This window comes from Balaenoptera acutorostrata, chromosome 13, assembly GCF_949987535.1.
Source record: "Balaenoptera acutorostrata chromosome 13, mBalAcu1.1, whole genome shotgun sequence".
In the NCBI taxonomy this organism is placed as follows: domain Eukaryota; kingdom Metazoa; phylum Chordata; class Mammalia; order Artiodactyla; family Balaenopteridae; genus Balaenoptera; species Balaenoptera acutorostrata.
The window spans coordinates 82662409-82675560 of record NC_080076.1 but is presented as its reverse complement, the minus strand read 5'-3'; the positions used below and the strand labels follow the sequence as shown (position 1 = coordinate 82675560).

Here is a 13152-nt window from a genome sequence, read left to right as displayed (position 1 = left end):
CTAAATCAGCTTGCCAAGAGGCACGTAGTTTAACCTGAACAGCAAATGCCCAGGGGGTTCTTGAAGCGCCAAGATGAAAGAACGGTCACTCTCATTATTCCCCAGAGTCACAGCTCTCCGTTGGCTAAACTACTTGTCTAAACCACTTTAAACACATGGACTTTGAAGCTACATATGTCTGTGTTTAAATCCTCATTCTGCCATTCAGAATGTACTTACTTAACCTCTTTTTATAAGCCTCAGTTTCCTCTTCTGTAAAATGCCTACTTTCTGGAGTTGATGGCTTAAGTGAGATAATATATAAAAAGCATTTAGCACAATGTTGGGTACGTGGTGAGTCCTTAATAAATGATAGCTATTACTTTACAGCTCTGATTGCTCTTGTCTCCCTTAATCTTGTAAACTATAGGCTCTGCTTCACTATGGTGGGGGTAGAGAGTAATTTGGTTTATTACATCCTTATTAGCATCTAGCCCAGGGTCAAGAACACGTAGGTGTTTAATACCTGGCTGCTGAATAGTTGGAAGAACGTGCACCTGGAGACATTAACAATCAATATATTTACCATGCTGTGCAATATTCCATTATACTATACTACTTCCTCCTTCCTAGAATGGTCTGTCTTCAATTGGCATCAGTTATATTGATAGTGCCCTCTGCTAGCTGGCAGTAGCAACAAATAACCTCTTAAACTTAGCGTGAGATTTGCTCTGAAGGAAAAGAAAGGAAGAAAACAGACATGTACTGAGTGCCCACTGTGTGCCAGCCAATGTCCTGGACATGCCCATCATCTGTGCATGAAACTGTGTGGTTAGTGAGTGAAATCCACATCAGCCCCCATCAGGTCAATTCTCCCTGTGTGTAAATCCTACAACCTGAGCACCTAACAATCTATATTCTTTTCCAGGTCAAATGAAATGCCAAGAGGATTAAAAATGTGTCTCAGAAACCTGTAACCAGAGCTCAAGAAGCCAGCAACAGGGAGAGCCCTGGTTAATTTCAAGATGCCAAACAGCCAGCTTTCTATCAGTTTCCAGGACCTTATTTCCGCGCCCCCCCCCCACCTTCATTCTCAGAATTGATGTTTATGTTTCCACCAGGATAGAGACCAATTCTCCTTGGCATCCTCCGTCAGAGAGAATCAGAAATTTTCCACCTGGGATGCTACAAATTGCATTTCTCAACACAGTTCTGGAATACAGGATATGACCAGCATAGCTAATGCTGAGTGATCAAAACTCAGCTGCTCTAACTTTATAACAATCATCATCAGGCAGTCAGAGTTTCACCAAGGGATGGAGCCTCTTGTCCTCTAAGATTCAGAGGCAAGAGCACAGCAGTCTGAAAGCAGCTCCCAGGGGAGACTGCAGTGCGAGGGGAGGCTGGTGGAAGGCTCTGCCAGCTCCACCCATGTGACTTGGGGCACACTGCCACATTGCTCTGAGCCTCAGTTTCCCCATTTATGAAATGAGGATCGGAGCAGGACCTAATTCAGTGAGCTACTGGGAAGATTAAATAATAAAACACGTATGAAGTTCTTAGCCCAGTGCCTGGATCATGGGAAGTGCGTGATAAATCTTAGCCAAGCTCTAGTAGGCAGCTTGTCTGGTGTTTGTCCTCCTTCTCTAAAAATATTCCTCACTCCACACCCCAGTTAAACCCTTGGGAGCTATATTTATCCTATCTGGAACCCCTTCCCCCGCTCCAAAGTTCCCAGCCAATGGTGGTTGGAACGTAGAGGAAACATCACCCAAACCAGACCAATCAGATTCTCCCTCCCAGAAACCTGGGATGGAACTAAAGGAGCTAGTCTCTGCTGGCTGTTTCAACTGAGGACATGTAAATTCAAGAGCCAGGTGGGTGCCGTCTTCCACATGTGACTAAAAGAAGCACAGAAAGAGTCTGGAGAGAGAGGGTTCTCCTCCAGGTCTGTGGCTACTGAGGGAGAAAGGGAGACAGACAGACAGACAGAGACAGAGAATATGAATTTGCCTTAATTCCAGACCTTTTCTGGCTCACAGTTCCAGGGCCATGGAAGGCCAGGCTGCATCTGTTCCCTGTAAGCTTCCTGAGTCAGCACTGTGGGCTTTTAACAAACCATACTTTTTCCTTAAGCTACTCTAAGATTTCTCTTAGTTGAAGAAAAACGTTTTGATGCCAAAGCAAAGAGATTTCAGGCCCCAATCTCTTTTCTTGGGACTATGCTACTTCGTGGGATTTAATGAGGAATTCTATGAGGAAGGAAAGAAAAGGGACAAAAAAAAAAACAACCATATAATGAGCATCTATTGGGTACCTGCCTCTCTGCTTGGTGTTCTTTCATATCACCATCCAGATGTGAGACAAGTGTCTATGTCAGGGACAGTCATCAATAGTTTATGCAATATTTTATCAATATTTTAAAGCTTAGAATGGTTAAGAGCCCGGCCCAAGATCACACAGCCAAAAACATGGTGGAGCTCAGAATTGAACCCAGGTCTGTCTGAACCCATGTAAGCGTTTTTCATACATCTGGTATGAACAAACTGGGACTTAATTCAGTGTCTGCTGCATGGTCACAATCATCACCACCATCGTCACCATCACTATCATACCATCATCATCATCACTCATCACCATCATCACCACCATCACTGTCATCATAATTATCACCACTATCACTATTATCACCATCACCGTCATCATCTCTATCATCATTACCATCAGCACCATCACCACTATTATCACCATCGCAATCATCACCATCATCGTTATCACTATCATCACGATCATAAGCATCCTAATGACTAACATTTATTTATCAATTCCATTCAATCAGTCTTTGTATTGAGCATGGTACATATACACGTTAGCACACAACAAGCCTTTGAAGAAGATATTAATATCATCTTTATTTTACAGCTGAGGAAACCGAGGTATTGTGAGGTTAATCACTCATCTGAAGTCACTTACCTGGTCAATAATACAGCAGAGATTCAAACCGGGTCTATCTGAATCCAAAGCCCACTCTGTAAGACTATACTGTCCTGGAGGGCAGGGGCTGCATCTCCTATTTCTTCTGCATCCCCCATGATGCCAAGCATTGTGCTGTACATGCAACAGTTACCAAATAAATATCTGCTGAGATGATGAAAAATGTGGAAAGGATCACAGAAGTGCTGAATAGGAAAGGGTTAAATGCTCTGCTCCGGGTCACCAGTAAAGACAGCAGGAAAGCCAGGCTCTGAACACGAATCTCCAGGCACAAAAGGGTCTCCTTCATATTGGTAATAAAGATGTATGTCAAAATGCCTTTTGACGTGGGCGAGAGGCTGACAGGAGCGTGCCGAGCATCTCAAAGGCTGAGGTTCACTGCTTAGTCCTTAACCTTGTCTCCTGAGCTGAGCCAGGCCATGAATAAATGCCAGGGAATTCCTCTCTGACCTCCAGCTCAAGCCAAGGAGACAATTAGAAGAGAAGACCCCATTCAGTGAGTGCTTGTATGTACCAGGTGCTTTGCTAAGTACTTTACTGAACAGGAGAAGATATGCTGAGGTCATCTGACAGTATAGCACAGTGATTAAACAATCAGGCTCTAGAGGCAGACTGCCTTCAGCCCTGGCTCTACCACTCACTACCTGTGTGTCCTTGGACCTCAGTCTCCTTGGCTATAAAATGGGGATGATGTTAATGCAAATCAAAACTACAATGAGGTATCACCTCACACCTGTCTGAATGGCCATCATCAAAACGTCTGCAAATAATAAACGCTGGAGAGGGTGTGGAGAAAAGGAAACTGCACTGCTGGTGGGAATGTAAATTGGTGCAGCCACTATGGAAAACAGTATAGAGGTTCCTCAAAAAAAAAAAACTAAAAATAGAGCTACTATATGATCCAGCAATCCTGGGCATATATCTGGAAAAGACGAAAGCTCTAATTCAGAAAGGTACATGCACCCCAATATTCACAGAAGCACTACATAAAACAGCCAAGACATGGAAGCAACCTAAGCGTCCATCAACAGATAAATGGATAAAGAAGATGTGGTATACATATACAATGGAATATTACTCAGCCATAAAAAAGAATGAAATAATGCCCTTTGCGGCAACATGGATGGACCTAGAGATTATCATACTAAGTTAAGTAAGTCAGACAGAGAAAGACAGATATATGATATCACTTATATGTAGAATCTAAAAAAAGAGTGCAAATGAACTTATTTACAAAACAGAAACAGACTCACAGACATAGAAAACAAACTCATGGTTACCAAAGCGGAAGGGTGGGGGAGGGATACTTGGGAGTATAGGATTAACACATGCACATTACCATATATAAAACAGATAAACAACAGGGATTTACTGTATAGCACAGGGAACTATAGAAAATATCTTGTAATAAACTATAATGGAAAAGAACTGGAAAAAAATATATATATACATATATGTGTATATATGTACATATATGTATTATATGGATGTATATGTGTATATATATGTACTCATGTATATATGAATCACTTTGTTGTATGCCTGAAACTAACACAATATTGTAAGTGAACTATGCTTCAATTAAAAATAAATAAATAAAATGGGGATGATATTATTTTCTTTATTTTTTACTTCTTTATGCAGCAGGTTCTTATTAGTCATCAATTTTATACACATCAGTGTATACATGTCTATCCCAATCGCCAAATTCAGCACACCACCATCCCCGCCCCCCCCGCAGCTTTCCCCCGCCTTGGTGTCCAGACGTTTGTTCTCTAAATCTGTCCCAATTTCTCCCCTGTAAACTGGTTCAGCTGTACCATTTTTCTAGGTTCCACATACATGTGTTAATATACTATATTTGTTTTTCTCTTTCTGACTTAGTTCACTCTGTATGACAGTCTCTAGATCCATCCACGTCTCAACAAATGACTCAATTTCATCCCTTTTTATGGCTGAGTAATATTCCATTGTATATATGTACCACAACTTCCTTATCCATTTGTCTGTCGATGGGCATTTACGTTGCTTCCATGACCTGGCTATTGTAAATAGTGCTGCAATGAACATTGGGGTGCATGTGTCTTTTTGAATTACGGTTTTCTCTAGGTATATGCCCAGTAGTGGGATTGCTGGATCATATGGTATTTCTATTTTTAGTTTTTTAAGGAACCTCCATACTGTTCTCCATAGTGGCTGTATCAATTTACATTCCCACCAACAGTGCAAGAGGGTTCCCTTTTCTCCACACCCTCTCCAGCATTTGTTGTTTGTAGAGTTTCTGATGATGCCCATTCTAACTGGTGTGAGGTGATACCTCATTGTAGTTTTGATTTGCATTTCTCTAATAATTAGTGATGTTGAGCAGCTTTTCATGTGCTTCTTGCCATCTGTATGTCTTTGGAGAAACGTCTATTTAGGTCTTCTGCCCATTTTTGGATTGGGCTGTTTGTTTCTTTAATATTGAGCTGCATGAGCTGTTTATATATTTTGGAAATTAATCCTTTGTCCGTTGATTCATTTGCAAATATTTTCTCCAATTCTGAGGGTTCTCTTTTCATCTTCTTTATGGTTTCCTTTGCTGTGCAAAAGCCTTTAAGTTTCATTAGGTTCCATTTGTTTATTTTGGTTTTTATTCCCATTACTCTAGGAGGTGGATCATAAAAGATCTTGCTGTGATTTATGTCAGAGTGTTCTTCCTATGTTTTCCTCTAAGAGTTTTATAGTGTCTGGTCTTACATTTAGGTCTCTAATCCATTTTGAGTTTATTTTTGTGTATGGTGTTAGGGAGTGTTCTAACTTCATTCTTTTACATGTAGCTGTCCAGTTTTCCCAGCACCACTTATTGAAGAGACTGTCTTTTCTCCATTGTATATCTTTGCCTCCTTTGTCATAGATTAGTTGACGATAGGTGCGTGGGTTTATCTCTGGGCTTTCTATCTTGTTCCATTGATCTATGTTTCTGTGTTTGTGCCAGTACCATATTGTCTTGATTACTGTAGCTTTGTAGTATAGTCTGAAGTCAGGGAGTCTGACTCCTCCAGCTCCGTTTTTTTCCCTCAAGACTGCTTTGGCTATTCGGGGTCTTTTGTGTCTCCATACAAATTTTAAGATTTTTTGTTCTTGTTCTGTAAAAAATGCCATTGGTAATTTGATAGGGATTGCATTGAATCTGTAGATTGCTTTGGTAGTATAGTCATTTTCACAATATTGATTCTTCTAATCCAAGAACATGGTATATCTCTCCATCTGTTGGTATCATCTTTAATTTCTTTCATCAGTGTCTTATAGTTTTCCGCATACAGGTCTTTCATCTCCCTAGGTAGGTTTACTCCTAGGTATTTTATTCTTGTTGTTGCAGTGGTAAATGGGAGTGTTTCCTTAATTTCTCTTTCAGATTTTTCATCATTAGTGTATAGGAATGCAAGAGATGTCTGTGAATTAATTTTGTATCCTGCAACTTTACCAAATTCATTGATTAGCTCTAGTAGTTTTCTGGTGGCATCTTTAGGATTCTCTATGTATAGTATCATGTCATCTGCAAACAGTGACAGTTTTACTTCTTCTTTTCCAACTTGTATTCCTCTTATTTCTTTTTCTTCTCTGATTGCTGTGGCTAGGACTTCCAAAACTATGTTGAATAATAGTGGTGAGAGTGGACATCCTTGTCTTGTTCCTGATCTTAGTGGAAATGCTTTCAGTTTTTCACCATTGAGAATGATGTTTGCTGTGGGTTTGTTGTATATGGCCTTTATTATGTTGAGGTAGGTTCCCTCTCTGCCCACTTTCTGGAGAGTTTTCATCATAAATCGGTGTTGAATTTTGTCAAAAGCTTTTTCTGCATCTATTGAGATGATCATATGGTTTTTATTCTTTAATTTGTGAATATGGTGTATCACATTGATCGATTTGCATATATTGAAGAATCCTTGCATCCCTGGGATAAATCCCACTTGATCATGGTGTTTGATCCTTTTAATGTGTTGCTGGATTCTGTTTGCTAGTATTTTGTTGAGGATTTTTGCATCTATATTCATCAGTGATATTGGTCTGTAATTTTCTTTTTTTGTAGTATCTATGTCTGGTTTTGGTATCAGGGTGATGGTGGCCTCACAGAATGAGTTTGGGGTGTTCCTTCCTCTGCAGTTTTTTGGAAAAGTTTGAGAAGGATGGGTGTTAGCTCTTCTCTAAATGTTTGATAGAATTGACCTGTGGAGCCATCTGGTCCTGGACTTCTGTTTGTTGGAAGATTTTTAATCACAGTTTCAATTCCATTACTTGTGATTGGTCTGTTCATATTTTCTATTTCTTCCTGGTTCAGTCTTGGAAGGTTATACCTTTCTAAGAATTTGTCCATTTCTTCCAGGTTGTCCATTTTATTGGCATAGAGTTGCTTGTAGTACTGTTAGGATGCTTTGTATTTCTGCAGTGTCTGTTGTAACTTCTCCTTTTTCATTTCTAATTTTATTGATTTGAGTCCTCTCCCTCTTTTTCTTGATGAGTCTGGCTAATGGTTTATCAATTTTGTTTATCTTCTCAAAGAACCAGCTATTAGTTTTATTGATCTTTGCTATTGTTTTCTTTGTTTCCATTTCATTTATTTCTGCTCTGATCTTTATGATTTCTTTCCTTCTGCTAACTTTGTGTTTTGTTTGTTCTTCTTTCTCTAGTTCCTTTACGTATAAGGTTACATTGTTAATTTGAGATTTTTCTTGTTTCTTGAGGTAGGCTTGTATTGCTATAAACTTCCCTCTTAGAACTGCTTTTGCTGCATCCCGTAGGTTTTGGATCATTATGTTTTCATTGTCATTTGTCTCTAGGTATTTTTTGATTTCCTCTTTGATTTCTTCAGTGATCTCTTGGTTATTTGGTAACGTATTGTTTAGCTTCCATGTGTTTGTGTTTTTTGCGTTTTTTTCCTTGTAATTGATTTCTAATCTCATAGCGTTGTGGTGTGAAAAGATGCTTGATATGATTTCAATTTTCTTAAATTTACTGAGCCTTGATTTGTGACCCAAGATGTGATCTATCCTGGAGAATGTTCTGTGTGCACTTGAGAAGAAAGTGTAATCTGCTGTTTTTGGATGGAATGTCCTATAAACATCAATTAAATATATCTGGTCTATTGTGTCATTTAAAGCTTGTGTTTCCTTAGTAATTTTCTGTTTGGATGATCTGTCCATTGGTGTAAGTGAGGTGTTAAAGTCCCCTACTATTATTGTGTTACTGTCGATTTCCTCTTTTATAGCTGTTAGCAGTTGCCTTATGTATTTAGGTGCTCCTATGTTGGGTGCATATATATTTTTAATTGTTATATCTTCTTCTTGGATTGATCCCTTGATCATTATGTAGTGTCCTTCCTTATCTCTTGTAACATTCTTTATTTTAAAGTCTATTTTATCTGATAGGAGTATTGCTACTCCAGCTTTCTTTTGATTTCCATTTGCATGGAATATCTTTTTCCATCCCCTCACTTTCAGTCTGTATGTGTCCCTAGGTCTGAAGTGGGTCTCTTGTAGACAGCATATATATGGGTCTTATTTTTTTATCCATTCAGCAAGCCTATGTCTTTTGGTTGGAGCATTTAATCCATTCACATTTAAGGTAATTATCGATATGTATGTTCCTATGACCATTTTCTTAATTGTTTTGGGTTTGTTTTTGTAGGTCCTTTTCTTCTCTTGTGTTTCCCACTTAGAGAAGTTTCTTTAACATTTGTTGTAGAGCTGGTTTGGTGGTGCTGAATTCTCTTAGCTTTTGCTTGTCTGTAAAGCTTTTGATTTCTCCATTGAATCTGAATGAGATCCTTGCCGGGTAGAGTAATCTTGCTTGTAGGTTCTTCCCTTTCATCACTTTAAGTATATCATGCCACTCCCTTCTGGCTTGTAGAGTTTCTGCGGAGCAATCAGCTGTTAACCTTATGGGAGTTCGCTTGTATGTTATTTGTCATTTTTCCCTTGCTGCTTTCAACAGTTTTTCTTTGTCTTTAGTTTTTGCCAATTTGATTACTATGTGTCTCGGTGTGTTTCTCCTTGGGTTTATCCTGTATGGGACTCTCTGCACTTCCTGGATTTGGGTGGCTATTTCCTTTCCCATGTTAGGAAACTTTTCGACTATAATCTCTTCAAATATTTTCTCGGGTCCTTTCTCTCTCTCTTCTCCTTCTGGGACCCCTATAATTCGAATGTTGTTGCATTTAATGTTGTCCCAGAGGTCTCTTAGGCTGTCTTCATTTCTTTTCATTCTTTTTTGTTTATTCTGTTCTGCAGCAGTGAATTCCACCATTCTGTCTTCCAGGTCACTTATCCGTTCTTCTGCCTTGGTTATTCTGCTATTGATTCCTTCTAGTGTAGTTTTCATTTCAGTTATTGTATTGTTCATCTCTGTTTGTTTGTTCTTTAATTCTTCTAGGTCTCTGTTAAACATTTCTTGCGTCTTCTCAATCTTTGCCTCCATTCTTTTTCTGAGGTCCTGGATCATCTTCACTATCATTATTCTGAATTCTTTTTCTGGAAGGTTGCCTATCTCCTCTTCATAAAGTTGTTTTTCTGGGGTTTTATCTTGTTCCTTCTTCTGGTACATAGCCCTCTGCCTTTTCATCTTGTCTATCTTTCTGTGAATGTGGTTTTTGTTCCACAGGCTGCAGGATTGTAGTTCTTCTTGCTTCTGCTGTCTGCCCTCTGGTGGATGAAGCTATCTAAGTGGTTTGTGTAAGTTTCTTGATGGGAGGGACTGGTGGTGGGTAGAGCTCGGGGTTAATATTATTAATAGCGCCTTCTTCATAGGGTTATTTTAAGGGTGAACTGAGCACATGGTTAGCGCTCCATAAACAGTACCATGTATTAATCCTCCTAATGACCCTGTGAAGTAGGTACATCAACCCATTTTGCAGATGAGGATACTGAGGCTCATGGGCAGAAATGACTTGCCCAATACCACACAGCTAACAAGTACAGAAAACAGATTGGAATTTAGGTCACTCACATCCCAAGGCTGGGCCCTTTACCATTCATACTGCATGTTACTATAGGGTACCTTGACATTGTGTCCTCAGCCTTGGGAAGAGGGGAAAGTTCAGACTCTTTGTCTTCTACGACCTTCGATCACTCTTCCAATGGTTTAATGTTGTCACACACACATATACGTGGGTGCTGTAGGCACACAGAAGCCAAGTGTCAGGGTTTCTACCACTCATTTCTTCATTCATCACATATTTACTGTGCCATGCCCTGAGAAAGGTGCTGGGAATAAAGTCACTGACAAAACAGACTCAGCCTCTGACCTCATGGAGCTCAGTTTAGCAGGGGATGCAGACATTAATCAGTCATGCAGATGTACGACTATGGCTGTAACATGTGTAACATGTAACATGAAGCAGTGATGCTGGTGCTCAGAGGGCCTGTGATAGAAAGAAATGACAGAGAAAGGAGGCAGGGAAGGCTTCTCTGAGGAGGTGACGACTGAGCTAGCGTATATAATAGTCAACACCCACAGGAAAAAGGGAGGGAAAGCCATTTCAGGTAGAGGGGATTGCATATGTAAAGGCCCTGTGGCAGGAGGGAGCATGGGAGTGAGAGGGACTGAAAGGGGACCTGTGTGGCTGGAGCAGAGGGAATGAGGGATGCATATTATGGGAGGGAGCTGGGGCCATCATCAGGAGGCAGGCCACATAGGACTTGAGGGCAGAGCAGAGGCTCAGCCGTTACAACAAAGCGAATCAGAGCTGCCTTATTTAGTTACTTGTTCATTTTGTGAGCTTCATGAGGACAGGGATGCTGTCTGTTGGTTTACTGCTGCATCCTATGTCTACAATAGTACCCAGAACACAGAAGATACTCAATAAACATTTTTGAATGAGTGCATTTATATGTTCATTCCACAAATTCCACCGTTTCATACAAGGCCGTGGCCTAGGTCCTGAATGAATGATGGACCTTGAATAGTTCTGGGTTAATGAGAAAGGCAGACAGTCCACCAGACTGTTAATACCCTAAGGACAGAGGCCATGTCCTTAGTTGACTCTGCACCTGTACAAGAGCAAGTCTTCACCTTTATTGTGCAGCTCCCTGGGTCCTAGTCTCAGACAGTCTAACCTGGTAGTTCATATGTGGAATCTGGGACTCTGCACTTTAGCAAGGGCTCCTGTTGATTCTGAAGCAGGTAATTCCCCCAAAACACTCTTGAGAAACACTGTTATAGAACATTGCCTGGCACAAAACAAGCGTTCAATATAAAGTTGAGAAATGAATAAGTAAAAGGAGTGAGTCATTGACTGAAAACAACCTATAATATAATGTTATGCGATGAAATGCTGTAATAACAAAGGCAAGTAGAAAGAACTACGGAAGTGCTTATAGGAATGCAATCGCAGGCCAGGGAAGGCTTCCAGGAGGAGGTGGCTTTTGAATTGAGCCCTGGAGCCTGAGAAGACATTTTCCAGGTGGATATGTCTTTATATGTCTGAACCTCATTATTCTCAACTGTACAATGGGAATAACAATAGCTTCACTGGGAGGAGGATATGAGAATTACATGAAATTTACTCATTTATCCCATAAATACTTATGGAGCATCTACCACGTGCCAGGCACCATTCTAGGCACGTGGGCATATCAATGAACAAAGCAGTGAAAGAATCCTGTCCCTGAGTTACTTACATACTAGGAACGAGACACACAATAATCCTAATAAATGAGTATATTACCTAGTATTTTAGAAGGCAAGAAACGCTATTGAAAAACAGTAAGGTGGAGCAGGGTCACGGGGACACTATAAATGTATCAAATCAACACATCACACACCTTAAACTTACATAATATTGTAAGCCAATTACATCTCAATAAAAATTAAAAAATAAAGACAGCCATTGCTGCTATCATGATCAAATATTTGTCAAGTAAATAACTGCTCTTTTGACAGATCTTTTATTTTTATGGCTTTCCTTGCTTGGGATAATAAATCCTTGCTCCCTCGACTGACTCCATGAGGACAAAAGAAGTTCTTCCCACCCAGAGAAATGCCTTTTCGCCATTAAAAACAAAAACAAGCAAAAAAACAAACAAGCAAATCTCCTACTTCAAGCACTTGACAAGGGAAATCTAAGGTCTGGTGCCCAAGGGCACCCCTTGTCCTGAAGCATAGGTTCTCAATGGTGGTGGTGCTGCCCCCTAGGGGGAGATCTGAAAATGTTGGGAGGAGATTAGATCATCACTAGGTCTGGAAGTGTGCAATGCATTCACATCAATGCCCTGCCAGACACTTAACATCCGTGAAAAGTAAATTTATCATAACCAACTGAGCCTAACTCTAAGTTCTTTGTACATAGAAACAAAAAAAAATATTTTCTGCATTTAGGTATGCATTGAATTTTAAAGGAATATTACTACTGGATAAATTAAGCAAAGATTGTTCTTTGCTTTGTTCAGAACGTTACCGAAAGTTGTGCACCATTTCAGAAAACCAGGTCACTGACGGCAGCGCTGTGCATGGCATTTTTTGTAGGTGACACAACACATCTGTACAAGTTTGCCTCTGTAGCTGCAGCAGTCACAGTGATTATATATAGAAGCAATTATCTGGCTATATCATTATGTTTTATTGTAGAGTCATATGCAAACATTTACATGTTGAAATATATACTGTCTTATTATAGACTACATTCACTTTATTCTCTGTTATAATGCTATTAGGACATTAAATTGATTTTTTGAAGCTACGTGTATATATATAGATTCTATTATCTGTGAGTTTCATTTCTGGATAGTAAAGAGGGTGTTATAAAGTGTTTCTTCTTTTATGGAAAGCGGCATTGCGTCTGACTGAGGACTGATTCGTCTAAATGCTACTACTGAGCTTTAGAAAGTATGCCCTGTGGATTTTGGCAGTATTATTGCCTGATCTCTCCATATTTCAAGAGAAACTGGGCATCCAGATATTTATGTGCAAGCTCCTGTTTTTACAGAAATGGCAACAAATTTTAAATATATTTAAACACACAGTGAAAAGATCAGTGGCGTCAGGGGTTTGGGTGAGGGGGGGACAAATAGGCAGAGCACAGAGGATTTTTAGGGCAGAGAAACTATTCAATATGATACTGTAATGGTAGACATATGTCATTATACATCTGTCAAAACCTACAGAATGTACAACAGTCAGAGTGAACCCTAAAGTAAACTATGG

At 39.8% G+C, this 13152-nt stretch overlaps 1 pseudogene; it reads left to right on the top strand.

Annotated features, from left to right (window-relative positions):
• Positions 1-2551: 2551 nt before the first annotated feature.
• The window catches only part of LOC114238762 (NADH-ubiquinone oxidoreductase chain 5-like), a 74084-nt pseudogene continuing 63483 nt past the window's right edge, over positions 2552-13152 (top strand).